Raw genomic sequence first — 16,411 nt, forward strand, 5'->3', positions numbered from 1 at the left:
CTAGTTGCCAGGGGAACCAACCATGAATAGAGGTTTGGAACTTTCAGTCCCACCTCCTGATTTTCACAGAGGGGAGAGAGGCTGGAGGTTGAATCAATCACCAGTGACCAATAATTGCATTAATCATGTCTATGTAATGAAGCCTCCAGAAAAGCCCAAAAGGAGGAAGTTCAGAGAGCTTCCAGTTTAGGGAACCAGAATGCTTCCATATGCCAACATGCAGGCCCCAAACTCCAGAAGGACATAAGTTCATTTGTTTGGGACTTCACTCTATGTATCTCTTCATCTGGCTGTTGTTTTTACCCTTTAATATCCTTTGTAATAAATCAGTATTTTAGTGAGTAAAGGTTTCCTGAATTCTGTGAGCCTCTGTAACAAATTAATTGAACCCAAGGAGGGGGTCATGGGAATCTCTGATTTATATCTAGTCAGTCAGAAGTACAGGTAAGACCTGGACTTGCAATTGGCATCTGAAGTCCAAGGCAGGGTGGGCGTGGGGTTTGTAGGAACTTCCAATCTATAGCCAGTTGGTCAGAAGCACAGGTAACAACCTGGGCTTACGATTGGTATCTGAAATGGAGAGAAGTCTTGTGGGTCTGATTCCTTAATCTGTGGTATCTGATGCTATTTTGGGTAGATAATGTCAGAATTTATTTGAATTATAGGATACTCACCTGGTGTTACAGAATTGTTCAAAGTGTGGGAAAAACCTACATGCCACCACATTGGGACTGGGTATAGGACATATTACAGGGGAACTGATAAAGAAGTTGGGAAGTGAGATAGGGAAAAGGTGAGAGCCAAGGAAGATGCAATATTAGGGACATCTGCAGAGGACTGTTTCAGCCTGATCCCATAGGGGAGTTCTGGAGTATAAATCATATATCAGAGTTGTCTCGACCAGAAGGATGGGAGATGGACTTGCACTCTCTCATTCATGATTTTCACTGGTTAAGGGTCATCCAGTGGGATGAAAAGGCACAGACACATTTAACTCTCTGCACATACAGGCAAAGCCATTCTAATTGGCTAAGCAAGGATGGTTCTCCAAACAAGAACCACTGGTGCAAGCATTTGGAAGTGAAAGCTGGTTGAAATTGATGTGTGTGTACAGAGTGGTACAAAATGATCTGAGGAGGTGTATTAGGGTACTCCAAAGAAATAGAATCAACAGGATGTATATGCATATAGATATTTATTTTAAGGAATTGGCTCACATGTTTATGGAAGCTGGCAAGTCTAAAATCTGCAGACCCAGAGAAAAGCCAACGCTACAGTCTAAGTCCAAAAGCCATTATGCTAAATATCCAGGAAAGAGTCAAAGTGGTGTTCAAGTATGAAGGCTATCAGGCGGGTGACACAGAAAGAAGCTGATGTTGCAGAATTCCCTCTTGATCAGGAGAGGTCAGTCTTTTTTATTCAGACCTTCATTTATAGGATGAGGCCCACCTACATTATGGAAGGTGATCTGCTTTACTCAGTCTATGAGTTTAAAATTTTTTAAAATATTTATTTATTTTTGAAAGAGAGACAGACAGAGTGTGAGCAGGGGAGGGGCAGAGAGAGAGAGGGAGATACAGAATTCGAAGCAGGCTCCAGGCTCCGAGCTGTCAGCACAGAGCCCCAAGTGGGGCTCAAACCCATGAACCATGTGATCATGACCTAAACTGAAGTTGGACGCTTAACTAACTGAGCCACCCAGGCGCCCCTCAGTCTACCAGTTTAAATGTTAACCTCATCCCAAAATGCCCCCACAGAAATATTTAGAATAATGTTGGAAAACATATTTGGGTGCCAATGCCCAGCCAAGTTGACATATAAAATTAACTATCACATCTGCTCTGTTTTAGTTCTTACTCTCTCCTTGATGCCTAGCCCCACTCCACCCTAGCCCTACTCCACAAGTTCTCTCCTCATGGTTGCAGAATGGCTCATACACTTATACCACACTGATCATAGGAAGGAAGAAGGATCTTTCTTAGTAACCCCAAAGGAAGAGAGATGATCTTCAGCAGGCCTCAAGACGGGTGGATAATACTGGATGTGGTAGATTGTTGCTGTAATGACGCCTAATTTGTTTAAACCTCCCTGAAGTACTCCTTTAGGCCAGTTGCAGGTCCCAGGAATGTAAAGGCAATGGGTCTGTGAGGGCACTTCTCACTGCTGCCACATTCCCTGAAAGTCTGAGGAGGACCCAAAGGAGCACTGATCCAGAGGCAAACTGTTCTGAAATCTACCATCTGGTGCCAGATTTTGGAGCTTCAGAGTCACAACAGAGATTCCAGAAGGGTTCACTGGAGACCTGTGGGTTTCTTTTGGATACTTCTTTTCAGTTTACCAAGAAACCAGTTTCAAGAGTTCCCACGAAAGTTATGTAGGGAAGGAGGGATTAGAAGTAGACAATGTGGAGGAGGAAGGCAAGGTTGACAAGGCTCTGGGCTATAGGATCCTAGGGTTCAAATTTCTACTTGAGTTTCCTTGTGTTATAAACCTTAAAGTATAAACTCTGTCCCTGAAAGCCTTGTAGGGATCTCACCCCTGAGGGATTGAGGGAGAAATTGTGAGTCTCTCCTTATGGGTTCTGTATCTGTCAGGACAACTTCACACAAACTCCCTAGCTCATCCTTCTCATGAGTGAATAATCAGTTCCCTTGCCTGTTACTTCCTGGTGTCCACCTGCCTTGTCCTTAAAATTCAACTCTAGTCCCATGTCTTTAGAAAGGGGTCCTCTCCTCCCCCCAGTTAACTATTATTTTTTCTTCAGCACCATGGTTTTGTACTTCATGATGTCACTTGGTATCATGTATTCCTCCTGCTGCTTGGATTTTGACTCATCTAATTATAGTCTTCTAGAGAATACAGAAGAATTTCTAGTGGAGAACAACTGTACAAATGATAGAAGAATTCTCATTAGAAATAGTTGAGGCCAGAAAGATGTCAAAAAATCATTATGGGGGAATGACTTCTTTAAGTGCTGAAAGAAAAAACAAAATACCAAGGTGGTAGACTTATGCCCACTCATATAGTAATTATAGTAAATTGCTAAACAGAAAAAGAAGGGTCCAATTCCAAAGAAGATGGAATAAGCACGTTCTACTTTGTGTCTCCCACTGAATGCAACTATAAATTCTCCACAGAATATATATAGCAGCTATCTAAGGACTCTGGAAATTAAATAGCAAGAATAACAACACAGTTTTAAACAACCAATGGGTCCAAGAAGAAATCGCAAGGAAAATCAGAAAATATTTTAAGATGAAAACAAAATGCAACATACCAAAACTGATGAGATGCAGCCAAAGCAGTACGTGACAGAAAATTTATAGTTGTAAATGCCTACTTAAAAATAAAAGATCTCAAATCAATAACCTAACTTTACATCTTAAGTAACATCAAACAGAAGCAAACCAAACCCAAAGCTAGCAGAAGAAAGGGAATAATGAATGCTAGAGTGGAGAATTAGAATAACCATAAGAATCAATGAAATCAAAAGTTGGTTCTTTGAAAAGTTAAATAAAGTTGACAAACTTTACCTAGACGAAGAAAAAATGATGCAAATCATCAAATTTCAGAATGAATGTGAGAACATTACTACAAAACTTACAGAAATAAAAAGGATTATGAGAATACTATGAATAAATGTACACCAACAAATTAGACAAAACTAGGTGAAACAAACACATTTCTAGAAATCCACACATTGCCAAAACAGAACCAAGAAGAGATAAAAAATCTGAATGGTCATATAACAAGTAAACAGAATGAATCAGTAATCAAAAATCTCCCAAAAAACAAAAGTCCAGGACCAGAGGCCTTTCCTGGAGAATTGCACCCAACATTTAAGGAAGAATTAACATAAATCCTTTATAAATTACTCACCAAAATAAAAGAAGATGTAATACTTCATAATTCATTCTATGAGCCCAGTCTTCCCCCATAAAAAAGCTAAAAAAGACACTTCAAGAAAAGAAAAATGTAGTCTAATATGCCCTATGAGTACAGATGTAAAAATCCTTAAAAATACCAGCAAACTAAATCTAAGAAGATTATATACCATGACCAAGTGGAATTTATCCCAGGAATGCAGTCATGGTTCAGCAAAAGAAAATTGATTGATGTCATATACCACATTAATAGAATGAAGGTAAGAAACCACCTGATCATTTCAATTGACACAAAAATCATTTGACACAATTCAATGCCCTTCCATAATAAAAACATTCACCAAACTAAGAATAAAAGGAAACTTACTCAACATGATAAAGAGCATTTATATACTAATCTACATAATAGTACTCAATAGTCAAAGGCTGAAAACTTCCCACTAAGATCAGGAACAAGAAAAGGATGCCTGCTTTTGCCACTGTTATTCAACACTGTACTGGAAATTCTAGGCAGTACAACTAGGCAATTAAGAGAAATAAAGGGAATCAAAATTGGAAAGGAAGAAATAAAACTATACTCTCTGATAACATGGTACTATATATAAAAAATCCTAAAGAATCTGCACACAAAAAATGATTACCGATAATAAAAGATTTTAGTAAAATAGCAAAGTACAGTATCAACACACAAACACCAATTGCATTTTTATACACTTGCAACGAATATTCTGAAAATGAAATTAAGAAAATAGTTCCATTTATCTGACATCAAAAAGAAAAAAATATACTTAGGTATAAACTTAACCAAGGAAATGAAAGATTCAGACAGTAAAAACTACAAAACATTGCTGAAAGACACAGATAGAAAGACATCCCCTGTTCATGGATTGGAAGATGTTAAGATGTTAATGCATCTAGATTCAATGCAATCCCTGTCAAAATCCCAATGACTTTTTTTTTGTTTTTTTGCATAAATTGAAAAATCTAAAATTGATATGGAATCACAAGGGACCCTGAATAGCCAAAACAATCATGAAAAGGAAGAATAAAGTTAGAGGACTCATGCTTCCAGATTTCTAAATTTACTACAAAGCTATGGTAACCAAATAGTGTGGTATTGGCATAAAGACAGACATGTCAACCAATGGAATGGAACAGAAATCCCAGAAATAAACTTTCACATATATGGTCAGATGACTTTCAATAAAAGTGTCAAAGACCATTCGTGGGAAATGACAGTCAACAAATAGTGCTGGGAAAATTGGATATCCACATCCAAAAGAATGAAGTTGGACCCTTTCCTAATACCTAGTCCTCTAAAATACAAAAATTACTCAAAATAACTATAAACCTCTTAGATTTATAGCGGGAAATCTTCATAACATTGGATTTGGCAATGATTTCTTAGATACGACATGGAAATCACAGGCAGAAAGGAAAAACAGACAAACTGGACTTCATGAAAATCTTAAAATTTTGTGTATTAAAGGACACTATCAATAAAGTAAAGGCAACCCAAAGAATGGGAGAACATACTTGCAAATCACATATCTGATAAGGATTAATATCCAGAATATACAAAGAACTCCTAAAACTCAACAACAACAAAAAGCAAACAACCAATTCAAAATGGCAAGGAACTTGAATAGACATTTCTCCAAAGATCTACAAAGAGCCAACAGGCACGTGAAAAGATGCTCAACATCAGTAGTAATTAGGAAAATGCAAATCAAAGCCACAAAGAGATGCCACTTCATACCCATTAGGATGGTTACTATAAAAAAACAAACATAAAACAAATGTGATAATGTGAAGAAATTGGAACCTTTGTGTATTGCTGATGGGAATAAAAAATGATGTAGCCCCCATGGATAACAGTGTGGAAGTTCCTCAGAAAATTTAACATGGAATTACCATTCAATAGAGCAATTTTACTTCTGGGTATATGCAGAGAGTAATCAAAATTAGGGACTTGAACAGATATTTGTACACCCATGTTTATAGCAGCATTATTCCAATAGCTAAAAAGTGGAAACAACCCAAGTGCCCATTAACAGATGAATGGACAAAATGTAATAAGTACATACAATGGAATATTATTAAGCCTTAAAAAGGAAGGAAATTGTGACATGCTACATATGGATAAGCCTCGAAGTCATTATGCTATATGAAATAAGCCCAACAAATTGGGCAAATATTGTATGATCCCACGTATATGAGGTATTTAGGGTAGTCAAATTCATAAAGACAGAGGCAGAATAGTGGTTGCCAGGGGTTAGGAGAAAGGGAAATGAGGTGTCATTGTTTAATAGATACAGTGTTTCAGTTTGGGATATTGAAGAAGTTCTAGAGATGGATAGTGGTGATGGTTGTACAATGATACAAATGTACTTAATGTCACTGAACTGTACACTTAAAATGGTTAAAGTAATTTTCATGTTATGTATATTTAAAAAAATTTTTTAAATGTTTTTTTCTTTTAGAGTGAGACAGAATGCTAACAGGGGAGGGGCAGACAGAAAGAGGGAGACACAGAATCCAAAGCAGGCTCTAGGCTCCAAGCTGTCAGCACAGAGCTCCACATGGGGGTCAAACCCACAGACCATGAGATCATGACCTGAGCCAAAGCCAGACTCTCAACTGACTGAGCCACCCAGATGCCCCTATGTTATGTATATTTTAAATGCAGTTTTAGAAAATGTTTACTTATTTATTTTTGAGAGAGAGAGATCGTGAGCCGGGGAGGGGCAAAGAGAGGGAGACAGAGAATCTTAAACAGGCTCCACACTGTTAGCAGAGCCTGATGCAGGGCTCGAACTCACAAACCATGAGATCCTGACCTGAGCCAAAATCAAGAGTTGGATGCTTAACCGACTGAACCACTCAGGTGCCCTAAATGCAATTTAAAGTAACTTCTACACCGATTGTGGGTCTCAGACTCACAACCCAGAGATCGAGAGTTTCATGCTCTACCGACCAAGCAATCCAGGTGCCCCTATCTTATATATATTTTATCACAGTTTTTAAAAATGCAATAGCTAAGACTTCAGCTCTGCCAATGATAGAGTTACTTGTATCAGTCTGGCCATCACCAAAAACAGACATAAAAGTTGACATAATAGGAAGCAACTATTTTCAAACATTGTAAAATAGGCATTTCAGGCCAGGGATACTTGAGAGAACAGAAATGCACATTTTTAGTCCCTCAATCCCTTAGCCCTTTGCTTCACAAGGTACTCTTCTGTTTTGCACAAAGAGTTGGAGCTCGAGTGCGGTAATGGTCCTGCTGGACTAAAGAAGTAACTGGAATTTGTAGGACAAGTTTCTTAAGACAAGGAAATTCTGGTTTGTGTGTGCGTGTGTGTGTGTGTGTGTGTGTGCGCGCGCGCACGTGTGTATGCATATGTGCGTGCGTGCACACATATGTTGTAGAGGGAGAGAGGGGTGGCAGGGGTCTGGTTTTAATTCAAAATGGGTCCTTGGCCAAGAGCAGGGTTGAATGGATGCAGGCCAGGTTTCCATGATGCTTACTGTAGGTTGTTTGTTGTGAGCCTGAGAACTAAATTACGGTATCAGCTGTTAGACATTGATGGAAGATGTAAGCACTTCTGGCCAGCTGTAGTAGAGAAACCTAGATAGGACCTTGGTGTTTCAGTGAAACCATAGAAAAGTCAGTCCTTAGAAATAAGATTACACCTTGGAGAAAGACCATGTCCTAGAATTAAGTTCAATATTATAATAGACACATCTTATTAAAGATGAAAACAAAGCCTTACATGTCAAAAGGATCCACCAGTAACTCAACTGTCTGCCTGAACAAAATTCAAGATCTACAAATATAAAACAGAATCTCTACAATATATCATCCATAATGTCCATCATCTAATCATTAATTACTAAATACATGATAATATGACCCAAATCCAAGGGAAAAAAATGCCAATAGAAAAGACCCAAGATGATTTAGATCCTGAAATTAGTCCCTATGTATTTTGTAGCAGCTATTTTCATATAAAGACATAGGTATGGACATAATGAGTGAACAGATGGAGAACTTAAGCAGAGATATATATGATAATTATAAAAAAGGGAATTCTAGAACTGAAAAGTTGAATATGTGAAATGAAAAAATATCACTGGATGGGCTTGATAATTATTGGTGAATATAGAAAAAGTTCATGAACTTGAAGAGACATCAATAGAAATTATCCAAACTAAAGATTAAAGGTAGAAATAGATTGAAGAATTAGAAACAGAGCCTTAGTGATGTGTGGGAAAATAGCAAGTGATCTAACATGTGTAATTGGAAATACAAAGGGAGAAAGACGGGAGAATGGCAAAATATGTATTTGATAATAGGAAAGACAAACTGAAGAAATAATAGCCTAAATTTTTCAAGGTTGGTGAAAAACATCACATCACAGGCCCCCAAAGCCCAACACCTAAGCTGAGAAATATGAATAAAACTACACCTAGGTATATCATAGAAAATCTCTTGAAATGAAATATAAAGAGAAAATGTTAAAAGAATACAGAGGAAGGGTGTCTGGCTGCCTCAGTCTCTTGATCTCAGGGTTGTGAGTTCAAGCCCCACATTGGGTGTAGAGTTTACTTAAAAATAAAATATTTTTTTAAAATGTTTATTTTTGAGAGAGAGAGAGAAAGAGCGCACAAGTATGGGAGGGGCAGAGAGATAGAGGGGACACAGTATCTGAAGCAGCTCTGAGCTGCTTAGTGCAGGGCCTAACGTGGAGCATAAGCTCACGAACTGTGAGATCATGACCTGAGCCGAAGTCTGATGCTTAACCGACTAAGCCACCCAGGTGCCCTAAAAATAAAATCTTAAAAAAAAAAAGAATACAGAGGAAATAAAAATGCATGGTCCATAATGGGGAACATCCCTAGAAATGGCAGTAGACTTCTTATCAGAATTAAAATCTGAATGACCTCAAAAAGACCATTATGAGAGAATGACTTCTTTAAGTGCTGAAGGGGGAAAAAAAACCCCAAGGCTGTAGACTTAAGCTCACCTATATCAGTTATTATAGTAAATGGACTTAACACTCAAACTAAAAGATGGAGGCTTTTAGGCTGGATAAAAAAGCAAGATCCAATTATATTTTGTCTAAGAGAGGTATTTTAACTGCAAAGACACAGGTTGATTGAAAGTAGAAATGTGAATAGTGATAGAGCATACTCTGTAAACACCAAGCATGAGAAACCTGATACAGCTTACTAAAGTAGGACTCAACACTGTGGGTATTGCCAGAGATAAAAAGAAACAATTCGTGTGAGAAAGCATCAAATTATCAGGAGGACATAGTCATAAATATGTATATACATACCTAATAGGAAAACTTCAAAATATACAGTGCAAAAACAGAGACTAAAAAGAGAAACAAAGACACAATCTTCCTTGGGAATTTGACACCCTTCTCTCAGTAACCAATAGAAAAAAGTAGCAAAGAAGTAGCTCTAGAAAGGATATAGAAAACTATATGTAGATCTATGTAGAAAACTATACTGAACAACTTCAGAATACACATTCTTTTCAAATATATGCAAAACACTTACAAAGACAGACCGTATTTTGGGCCACAAAGAAATTTGAAACAAATTCTAAAGATTGAAAGGTTAGAGAATGTTTTTCTGACTATAGTGAAATTGATTTAAAAACCTATAATCTTGGGCTGTTGTTCTCTATGTATTGGAGATTTAAATATATTCTCATGCAGTATTTATGGCACCTCCCACAGGCAGTTAGTTCCTTGACTGGGAGTCAGTGAGGTAATGAAATTGCATTCAAGCCGTGCTTATTCTATGAAGCCAGAGATACCATGTGGAACAATTGTTTCTGAGTGGTCCAATCACATTTGTTATAGTTCTTGGGAAATAGAAATGCTACCTGTATGTAAGAAATTGTATCACTGAGGATCAAGCTATGTCTCAAATAATGATCTCTTTTCTAAATTTTTTGTTTAATGTTTGTTTATTTTTGAGAGACATACAGAGAACAAGTGGGGAAGGGGCTGAGAAAGAGACACAGAATCTGAAGCAGGCTCCAGGCTTCAAGCTGTCAGCACAGAATCTGAGGCAGGACTCAAACCCATGAATGGCAAGATCATGACCTGAGCCAAAGTCAGACATTTAATGGACTGAGCCACCCAGGTGTCCCTGTTTTCTAAAAGGCCTGGGTTCTGCAATCACAGATAGGCAGATGAGAGAATTTCTCATAACTCTTCATATCCCTATGCATCTTTATAATGATCTTCTATCACATAGAAGCGTATGTGTCCCTTGTATCCTTAAAGATGCCTTGGGAGATCTCACTGACAGAGAAGTAAGGGATATGAGTGGGTTCTCAATGAAACACTTAAATACCTAGAACTTGCCTACAGCTATAGTGAGATACTGACCTCTGTTCAAAGATGGTGGCAACAGATGTCTATCTACAGGAGTCCTCCAGATAGGTACATGACACACTTCCCTTTCTGTTACAGAGTTCTGCAGTCATCTTCAGAATAAACTCAGCCTGGTTCATGATTTCAATGGAAGAAAAGTCCAGAGATAAGAGAGTTTAATAAGAATTTAGGGTTTTATTTTATTTATTTTTTGCTCTCCCATCTTGGAATGGCCAATATCACAGGGCTTTGCACCTTCCCACAAGCTCCTTTTTAAGAGGAAAGTGAGGCAAACATGTTTATGTTTAGTTTTCCATTTTCTAATTTAATTTTAATTTTTATTTATTTTTAATCTTTAAAAAAATGTTTATTTTTGAGAGAGAGAGAGAAAGAGAGAGAGAGAGAGGCAGAGAGAGAGGGAGACATAGAATCTGAAGCAGGCTCCAGGCTCTGAGCTGTCGGTATAGAGGCAGACATGGGGCTCAAACTCATGAACCTGAGCTGAAGTCAGATGCTTAACCAACTGAGCCACACAGGAGCCCCTATTTATTTTTTTTAGAGAGAGAGAGTGGGGGAGAGAGGCAGAAGGAGAGAGAGAGAGAGAGAGAGAGAGGCCCAAATGGACTCCATGCTCAGCACACCTGTGTGGGGCTTGATTCCAGGACCCTGGGGTCATGACTCGACCTGAAATTGAGTCAGATGCTCAACCGACTGAGCCACCTAGGTGCCTCAGGTTTATTTTAGGTTTCTTATTTCCTACAAAGTATTCGGCTGTTGAGGATATTTTAGTCACAGCAGAAGTGTCTCATTCCTTGGTAGAAGCATAAAGTCCTTTAGAGTAAAAACAAATGAAAGACAGTATCTTGAAAACAGACTGTCATTATACTCTAAATCTCTGGGAAAATAGATTTTAAAGGTGCTTAGCACTTCACTTCCCCCTGAAAGCTAAGTGGGGGCAAGGAATGGGGGAGTGTGAATCTCCTTCTCCTTTTACTTTTTCCTGCAGGAAGAAGTGAGAGACCATTCTGTCTAAGAGAGGGGGAAACGGAAAGGAGAGACAGGAGAGGCATTGAGAAGGAGAGAGTCTGGGGGAGGTAGAGTTTAGCACAAGGCACCCTCATGTACACACCCCTATATGGGACAGATACTGGCACCCTGCTGTGCCACTCAAAGTGATTCCTATCAGTCTGATTCCCACCTGTAATCATTCTGTGAAGAGTGCTTTATCTCTGATTCACAGAGGAAGAATAGAAGTCCAAGGATGTGGAGTGACTTTGCTGAAGTTACATAGTAAGTTGGTGCTGGAACCTGGACAAGACTCAAACCTTCTTATCCCTAGTTCAATTTTCTGGATGGAAAAGGAAGTTGTAACCCCTTCTTCCTTTCAGCTCCTGTTCTGTTTCCAAAAGTGGAAGGGGACAAACCCTTCCCAATCGTCTCCCCTGGCACCACCTGAGATAGGAGATGGAGGGAAAGGCTGGCCCTGGCACCTCTCATTAGTTCCCACTTGCATCGCCTGTTGTTCACCTGCAAGCATAGAAAGGGCTGTGGCTGAACTCTCTCTCAGTGAGATAGTTTATTGTAACCCCCAGTGTCTTCCCAGAAAACCCCAAATCTTCTCATCTCTCATTTCATCTCTCACAGTCCCTTCTATTCACTTGAGACCCTGTATACGATGTTTTCTTATTATGAACTCTGATAATGCCAGTAACAAACTCTGCAGCGATGGCAACAGAAACAGCAGGCCTGCCCACAGATCCCAGTGTACTACAGGCCCTCTGGAAATGGGACTGCATATAATCTGGGCCCTTGAGCTCAGCAGACTTTGAGTCCCTCAGTGCATGTCTAACTTTACCAGTGTTGAACCCCCTTCAGGATGCTTCCTTCAGGATGCTTCTTTTTCCCTGCCAGAAATGAGAGGTTTTGTGTTTTCATATGACTAGCATTTCTCTGTTTCTCTCTGTGGGCATTCCTTTGACCATTGATACTCTCATACTCCTGGTCTTAGCTCAGGGGCTCCTTGTCAGTAAAAATGAAAGCCCAGCCCCTTATGGTGAGCTTTCTTTGGGTGAAGAGCAACCAGACACAGTGAAGCTTGAGAACAGACCTCCCCTAGTTGGGAGGGACAGATTTGTAATAGACCAGCTTCACGTCTGAGAATCACCCCAGTCCCTTCTCCTAAAGGTCTCTTTCCTGATAAAGATCACCTGAGGATGATACCCACCTTGGATGGTTGTTGAGAAGATGAAATGGAAGGCAAACACCAAGTATCTGGAGTTCTTTATGACACATAGCAGATGATCAGTAAGTGTGAGCTCATTGCCACCTGTCTTTTTGCTTTTGAGTCCCAGATCCTGTAGAGCCAGGCAGGCGGGAAGATTGCCAAGGAAGCCCAGAGCTGGTCCCTTACCCCTTTCCTGGGCTCCTCTCCCAAAAAGCCCTGTCTCGACTATACCCACAGCACTGACTGGGAAGAGGGGAGTAACAGAGTACATCCCAGGTCTGAGTTGGGGATCTCAGGGATGGGATAAGGGTGGGGACAGGTATTTCCTAGGGAAGGTGCTGAGGGCTTTATATTTATATGTCTATATTTACTAAACATGTTTTCTTGAATAATTTAGTAATTTCCTAGAAACATTTACATGTTGGAAGTTGTTTTACATGAATATTGTGGGTATGGCCCTACTTTGGCCTCCTTGCTATCCTAAGGAGATGGTTGAAGGTTCTCTGGCCCACTGCTCTGAAAGCCAGCCCAAACACATGCTACCTTCTCATTATTTCTTTTCTTGGACCTGTATTGTTGCAAGAGAATTATTCAATGTTTTACCAATAGCATTAATGTGTGAGAGACATTGCTGTGTCTTTCAACACTTCTCTGATCATTATATTGTTTATTTTTGTCCTAATGATGATTGGAATAGTTCCTTTAGGTTAAAAAGTGAGAAAAAATGTTGAAGAGAGAAAACAAGCTTAAGAATGTTTTGAGATTCTAATCTGAATATTGTCAAGGACTATTTAGTGTTCTCATTACAGAAAATTGACATTTATTCAAGTTCTTTTTTTAGATTTTTTTAATGTTAATTATTTTTGAGAGAAAGACAGAGCACGAGTGGGGGAGGAGAATACAGAGAGGGAGACATAGAATCTGAAACAGGTCCCAGGCTCCGAGCTGTCAGCACAGAGCCCGACACGGGGCTTGAACCCACAAGCCGCAAGATCATGACCTGAGCCAAAGCCAGACTCTCAAGCCATCCAAGCACCCATTTTTTTTTTTAATTTTGTTGATATTTTTTTATTTTTGAGAGAGAGGGAGAGAGAACAATTGTAAGCAGGGGAGTGGCAGAGAGGGAGGGGGACACAGAATCCAAAGCAGGCTCCAGGCTCTGAGCTGTCAGCACAGAGCACAACGGGGGTTTGAACTCACAAGCCATGAGATCATGACCTGAGCCGAAGTCTGACGCTCAACCGATTGAGCCACCCAGGCACCCCTCAAATTCTTCTTAATGTCAGGACTAAAACTTTATGTTTGTGTTCTCATAGATCATACTAACTTTTTAATGACTCTATTTCTTTTTTTCCCCTAGTGAATAAGATCTAATTTGAAAAATCTATTTATCATTGTCATAAATAATTGATGCCATAAAATATTTACCCAAGATATGCTGTTAAAAAGAAAACCACAGGGGCGCCTGGGTGGCTTGGTTGGTTAAGCGTCCGACTTCGGCTCAGGTCATGATCTCATGGTCCGTGAGTTCGAGCCCCACGTTGGGCTCTGTGCTGACAGCTCAGAGCCTGGAGCCTGTTCCAGATTCTGTGTCTCCCTCTCTCTCTGCTCCTCCCCTGTTCATGCTCTGTCTCTCTCTGTCTCAAAAATGAATAAACGTTAAAAAAAAAAAAAAAAAGAAAGAAAACCACAGGGCCAAAGTGGAGTCATTTATGCCAGACCACTGGGGCTTAAATCCTAACCTAATTGCAGTTTCAACTTCCCCCAGAAATGTAGTCTTAGCCAGTCAGTCAGGACTTTTCTGGTCAGCAACAGTAAGGTAATCTGTCACATAGGCCCTCTCTATTCCCCAAAAGAAGATGAGGTAATCCACCTAATAAGACTCGTTTGTCCCCAAAGGAAGATACCTCACCCAAAATAATTTTTTTTTCTGTTTATGACTTTGTTGTTCTGCCTTTAATAACCTTTCATTTTCTGTAGCCCTTTGGAATTCCCCTCTATTTGCTAGATGGGGTGCTGTCTGATTCATGAATCAATTAATGAATCAATTTTACATCTTTAAAATGTAGTTGGTTGAATTTTTGTTATTTAACACCCAAAATATTCTAAGTAGGTGTAACTTAGTAAAAACAAAGTTCCTATAATATAATGACCATATGTCCCTAATTCGGTAATAAGAGAATGCTCACATGATTTAAGTAGAGTCATCTCTGGGATGTGAGTAATTTGCATGATAACCATTTTCTTATTTTGGGTTGTGTATATTTGTATGTATTATGTACTTTTGAAAAATTTATTTGCTTTTTTTTCTTTCTTTCCTGAGTAAGCCCTGCAGATTACAGATACCATTCTTTTGTATGTTAAAGATAAAGCTATTAAACAACAGATTTTAGTTGGTAAACTGGTAATATCCAATTGCGACAGGGAATAGATTCCAGAGAGAACTGAACTCAACTTCAATTTGTACAGAGGTGACTGGGAGTTTTAAAGGAAGAAGGAGGGAACAGAAAGGGGGTGAGTTGGAGCTCAGTAGAATGAGGGAAGTGAAAAATTACAAAAAGCAGAAGGGAGAATTGGTCCATTTGAAATCCAGCTGGATTTGCTAACTGGCACTTGTTGAAATTAGGCTCTTACCCTCCTACAGAGACTGAGAGACAGGGGTCCTTCAGGTGTTGGCTGGAACAAATTCTTTTGGCAGCCTTGAGTTTTTCAGGCAGGCCCTCTAAAAACACTCTTAGTGTCATCCTAAGTATGTGACCTTGAGCTGTTAGAGACTTAGAATTTTGTTCAAGTATTTATAGGGCAAAGTTGATAGACATAGTTGAAAAGTAGGTATAAAGGAGCCTAACTGGAATTTGGGGTAAAGGAGAAAATCTTTTAAATTTAGTACTACTGTGCTTCATTTTAAATTATTTTACTGAAGTTTCACAGCCTTATTCCCAAGAGATACCTCTACAAATCTAAATTCTCTTGGCAGCTTTAAATATTATTTTATTTTTATTAAAATTAAAAAAAATATTTTTGAGAGAGACAGCTCGTTTTCCTATGTGATCTCAATTATTTTTACAGCTAAGAGCAACCCAGTGCCTGTTCAGATTTCCTCGACAGTCTCCAAAGCCTTTGGCAGCTGTTGTTTATTCAATCGGCATTTGATCGAGGACCACGTATTGTATTTGGCGGTAAACTTCAAGTTTAAGCCCTAACGTTTGGCGATTCTGAGAAAACCTGGGAAGGAGAGATCGTCAAGATCACATCTTTCAACTGTTCAGATAGAGGATACGCTGCCAGGTCACTTCAAGGCGCGGGAGCGGAGCTTTACGGGAAATGTAGTCTGGAGCTATGGACCTGGCTCGTCGCGCAGCATCCTGGGAACCGGTCCGGGCTCCATCTGCGCATGTACTTACCTTATCCTACCTCTTTGCGTCAGTGCTTTCCGCGGTCCGGTGGTCAGGTGGCGCGATGGCCTGGGTTCCAACCTCAAGTGAGCGCATGGGGCTGATGCGAAATCTAGGAGGCTTTGGGACCAGCATAGAGGAGGGGGCTTGTGGCCGGGGAGAAAGGAATAGAAGCCTCGGGAATTCCCCAGGCCGGACTCTAAATGCTTGAGCCATCAAAGACCTCTGGGGGACCCCTGGTCCCCATTGGGCACCTGGGGCACAGGTGGGGCTGAATGACGCCAGAAGCAGGTGAGGGGTTGGGTATGCAGAGACCCTCGGTTCGAGAAAAGCCCATGGCGGCGGGAAGGGAAAACTTGTTTATAATTCCCACCGTGAGCCCGAAAGCGCGGAAGAGCTTTCTGCGGTGAGAACCCGATTTCTGGACCTAGAAAGACCCGGGGTAAATTCCAGTTCTGTTACCCTTGTAGGCAGGGGCGGCCGAAGGAACCAGAGTAAGAGTCCGGT

General features: G+C 39.9%; 1 protein-coding gene across 1 annotated transcript in view; it reads left to right on the top strand.

The window, feature by feature from the left end:
* Positions 1-15,885: 15,885 nt before the first annotated feature.
* LOC132663506 (uncharacterized) overlaps positions 15,886-16,411 on the top strand; it is a 41,340-nt gene continuing 40,814 nt past the window's right edge. Inside the window, 1 exon segment of the mRNA XM_078436876.2 lies at positions 15,886-15,990. The gene's annotated coding sequence lies outside the window, so the exon portion shown is untranslated.

Source organism: Panthera onca, chromosome D4 (genome assembly GCF_046562875.1).
Source record: "Panthera onca isolate mPanOnc1 chromosome D4, mPanOnc1 haplotype 2, whole genome shotgun sequence".
Taxonomy (NCBI): domain Eukaryota; kingdom Metazoa; phylum Chordata; class Mammalia; order Carnivora; family Felidae; genus Panthera; species Panthera onca.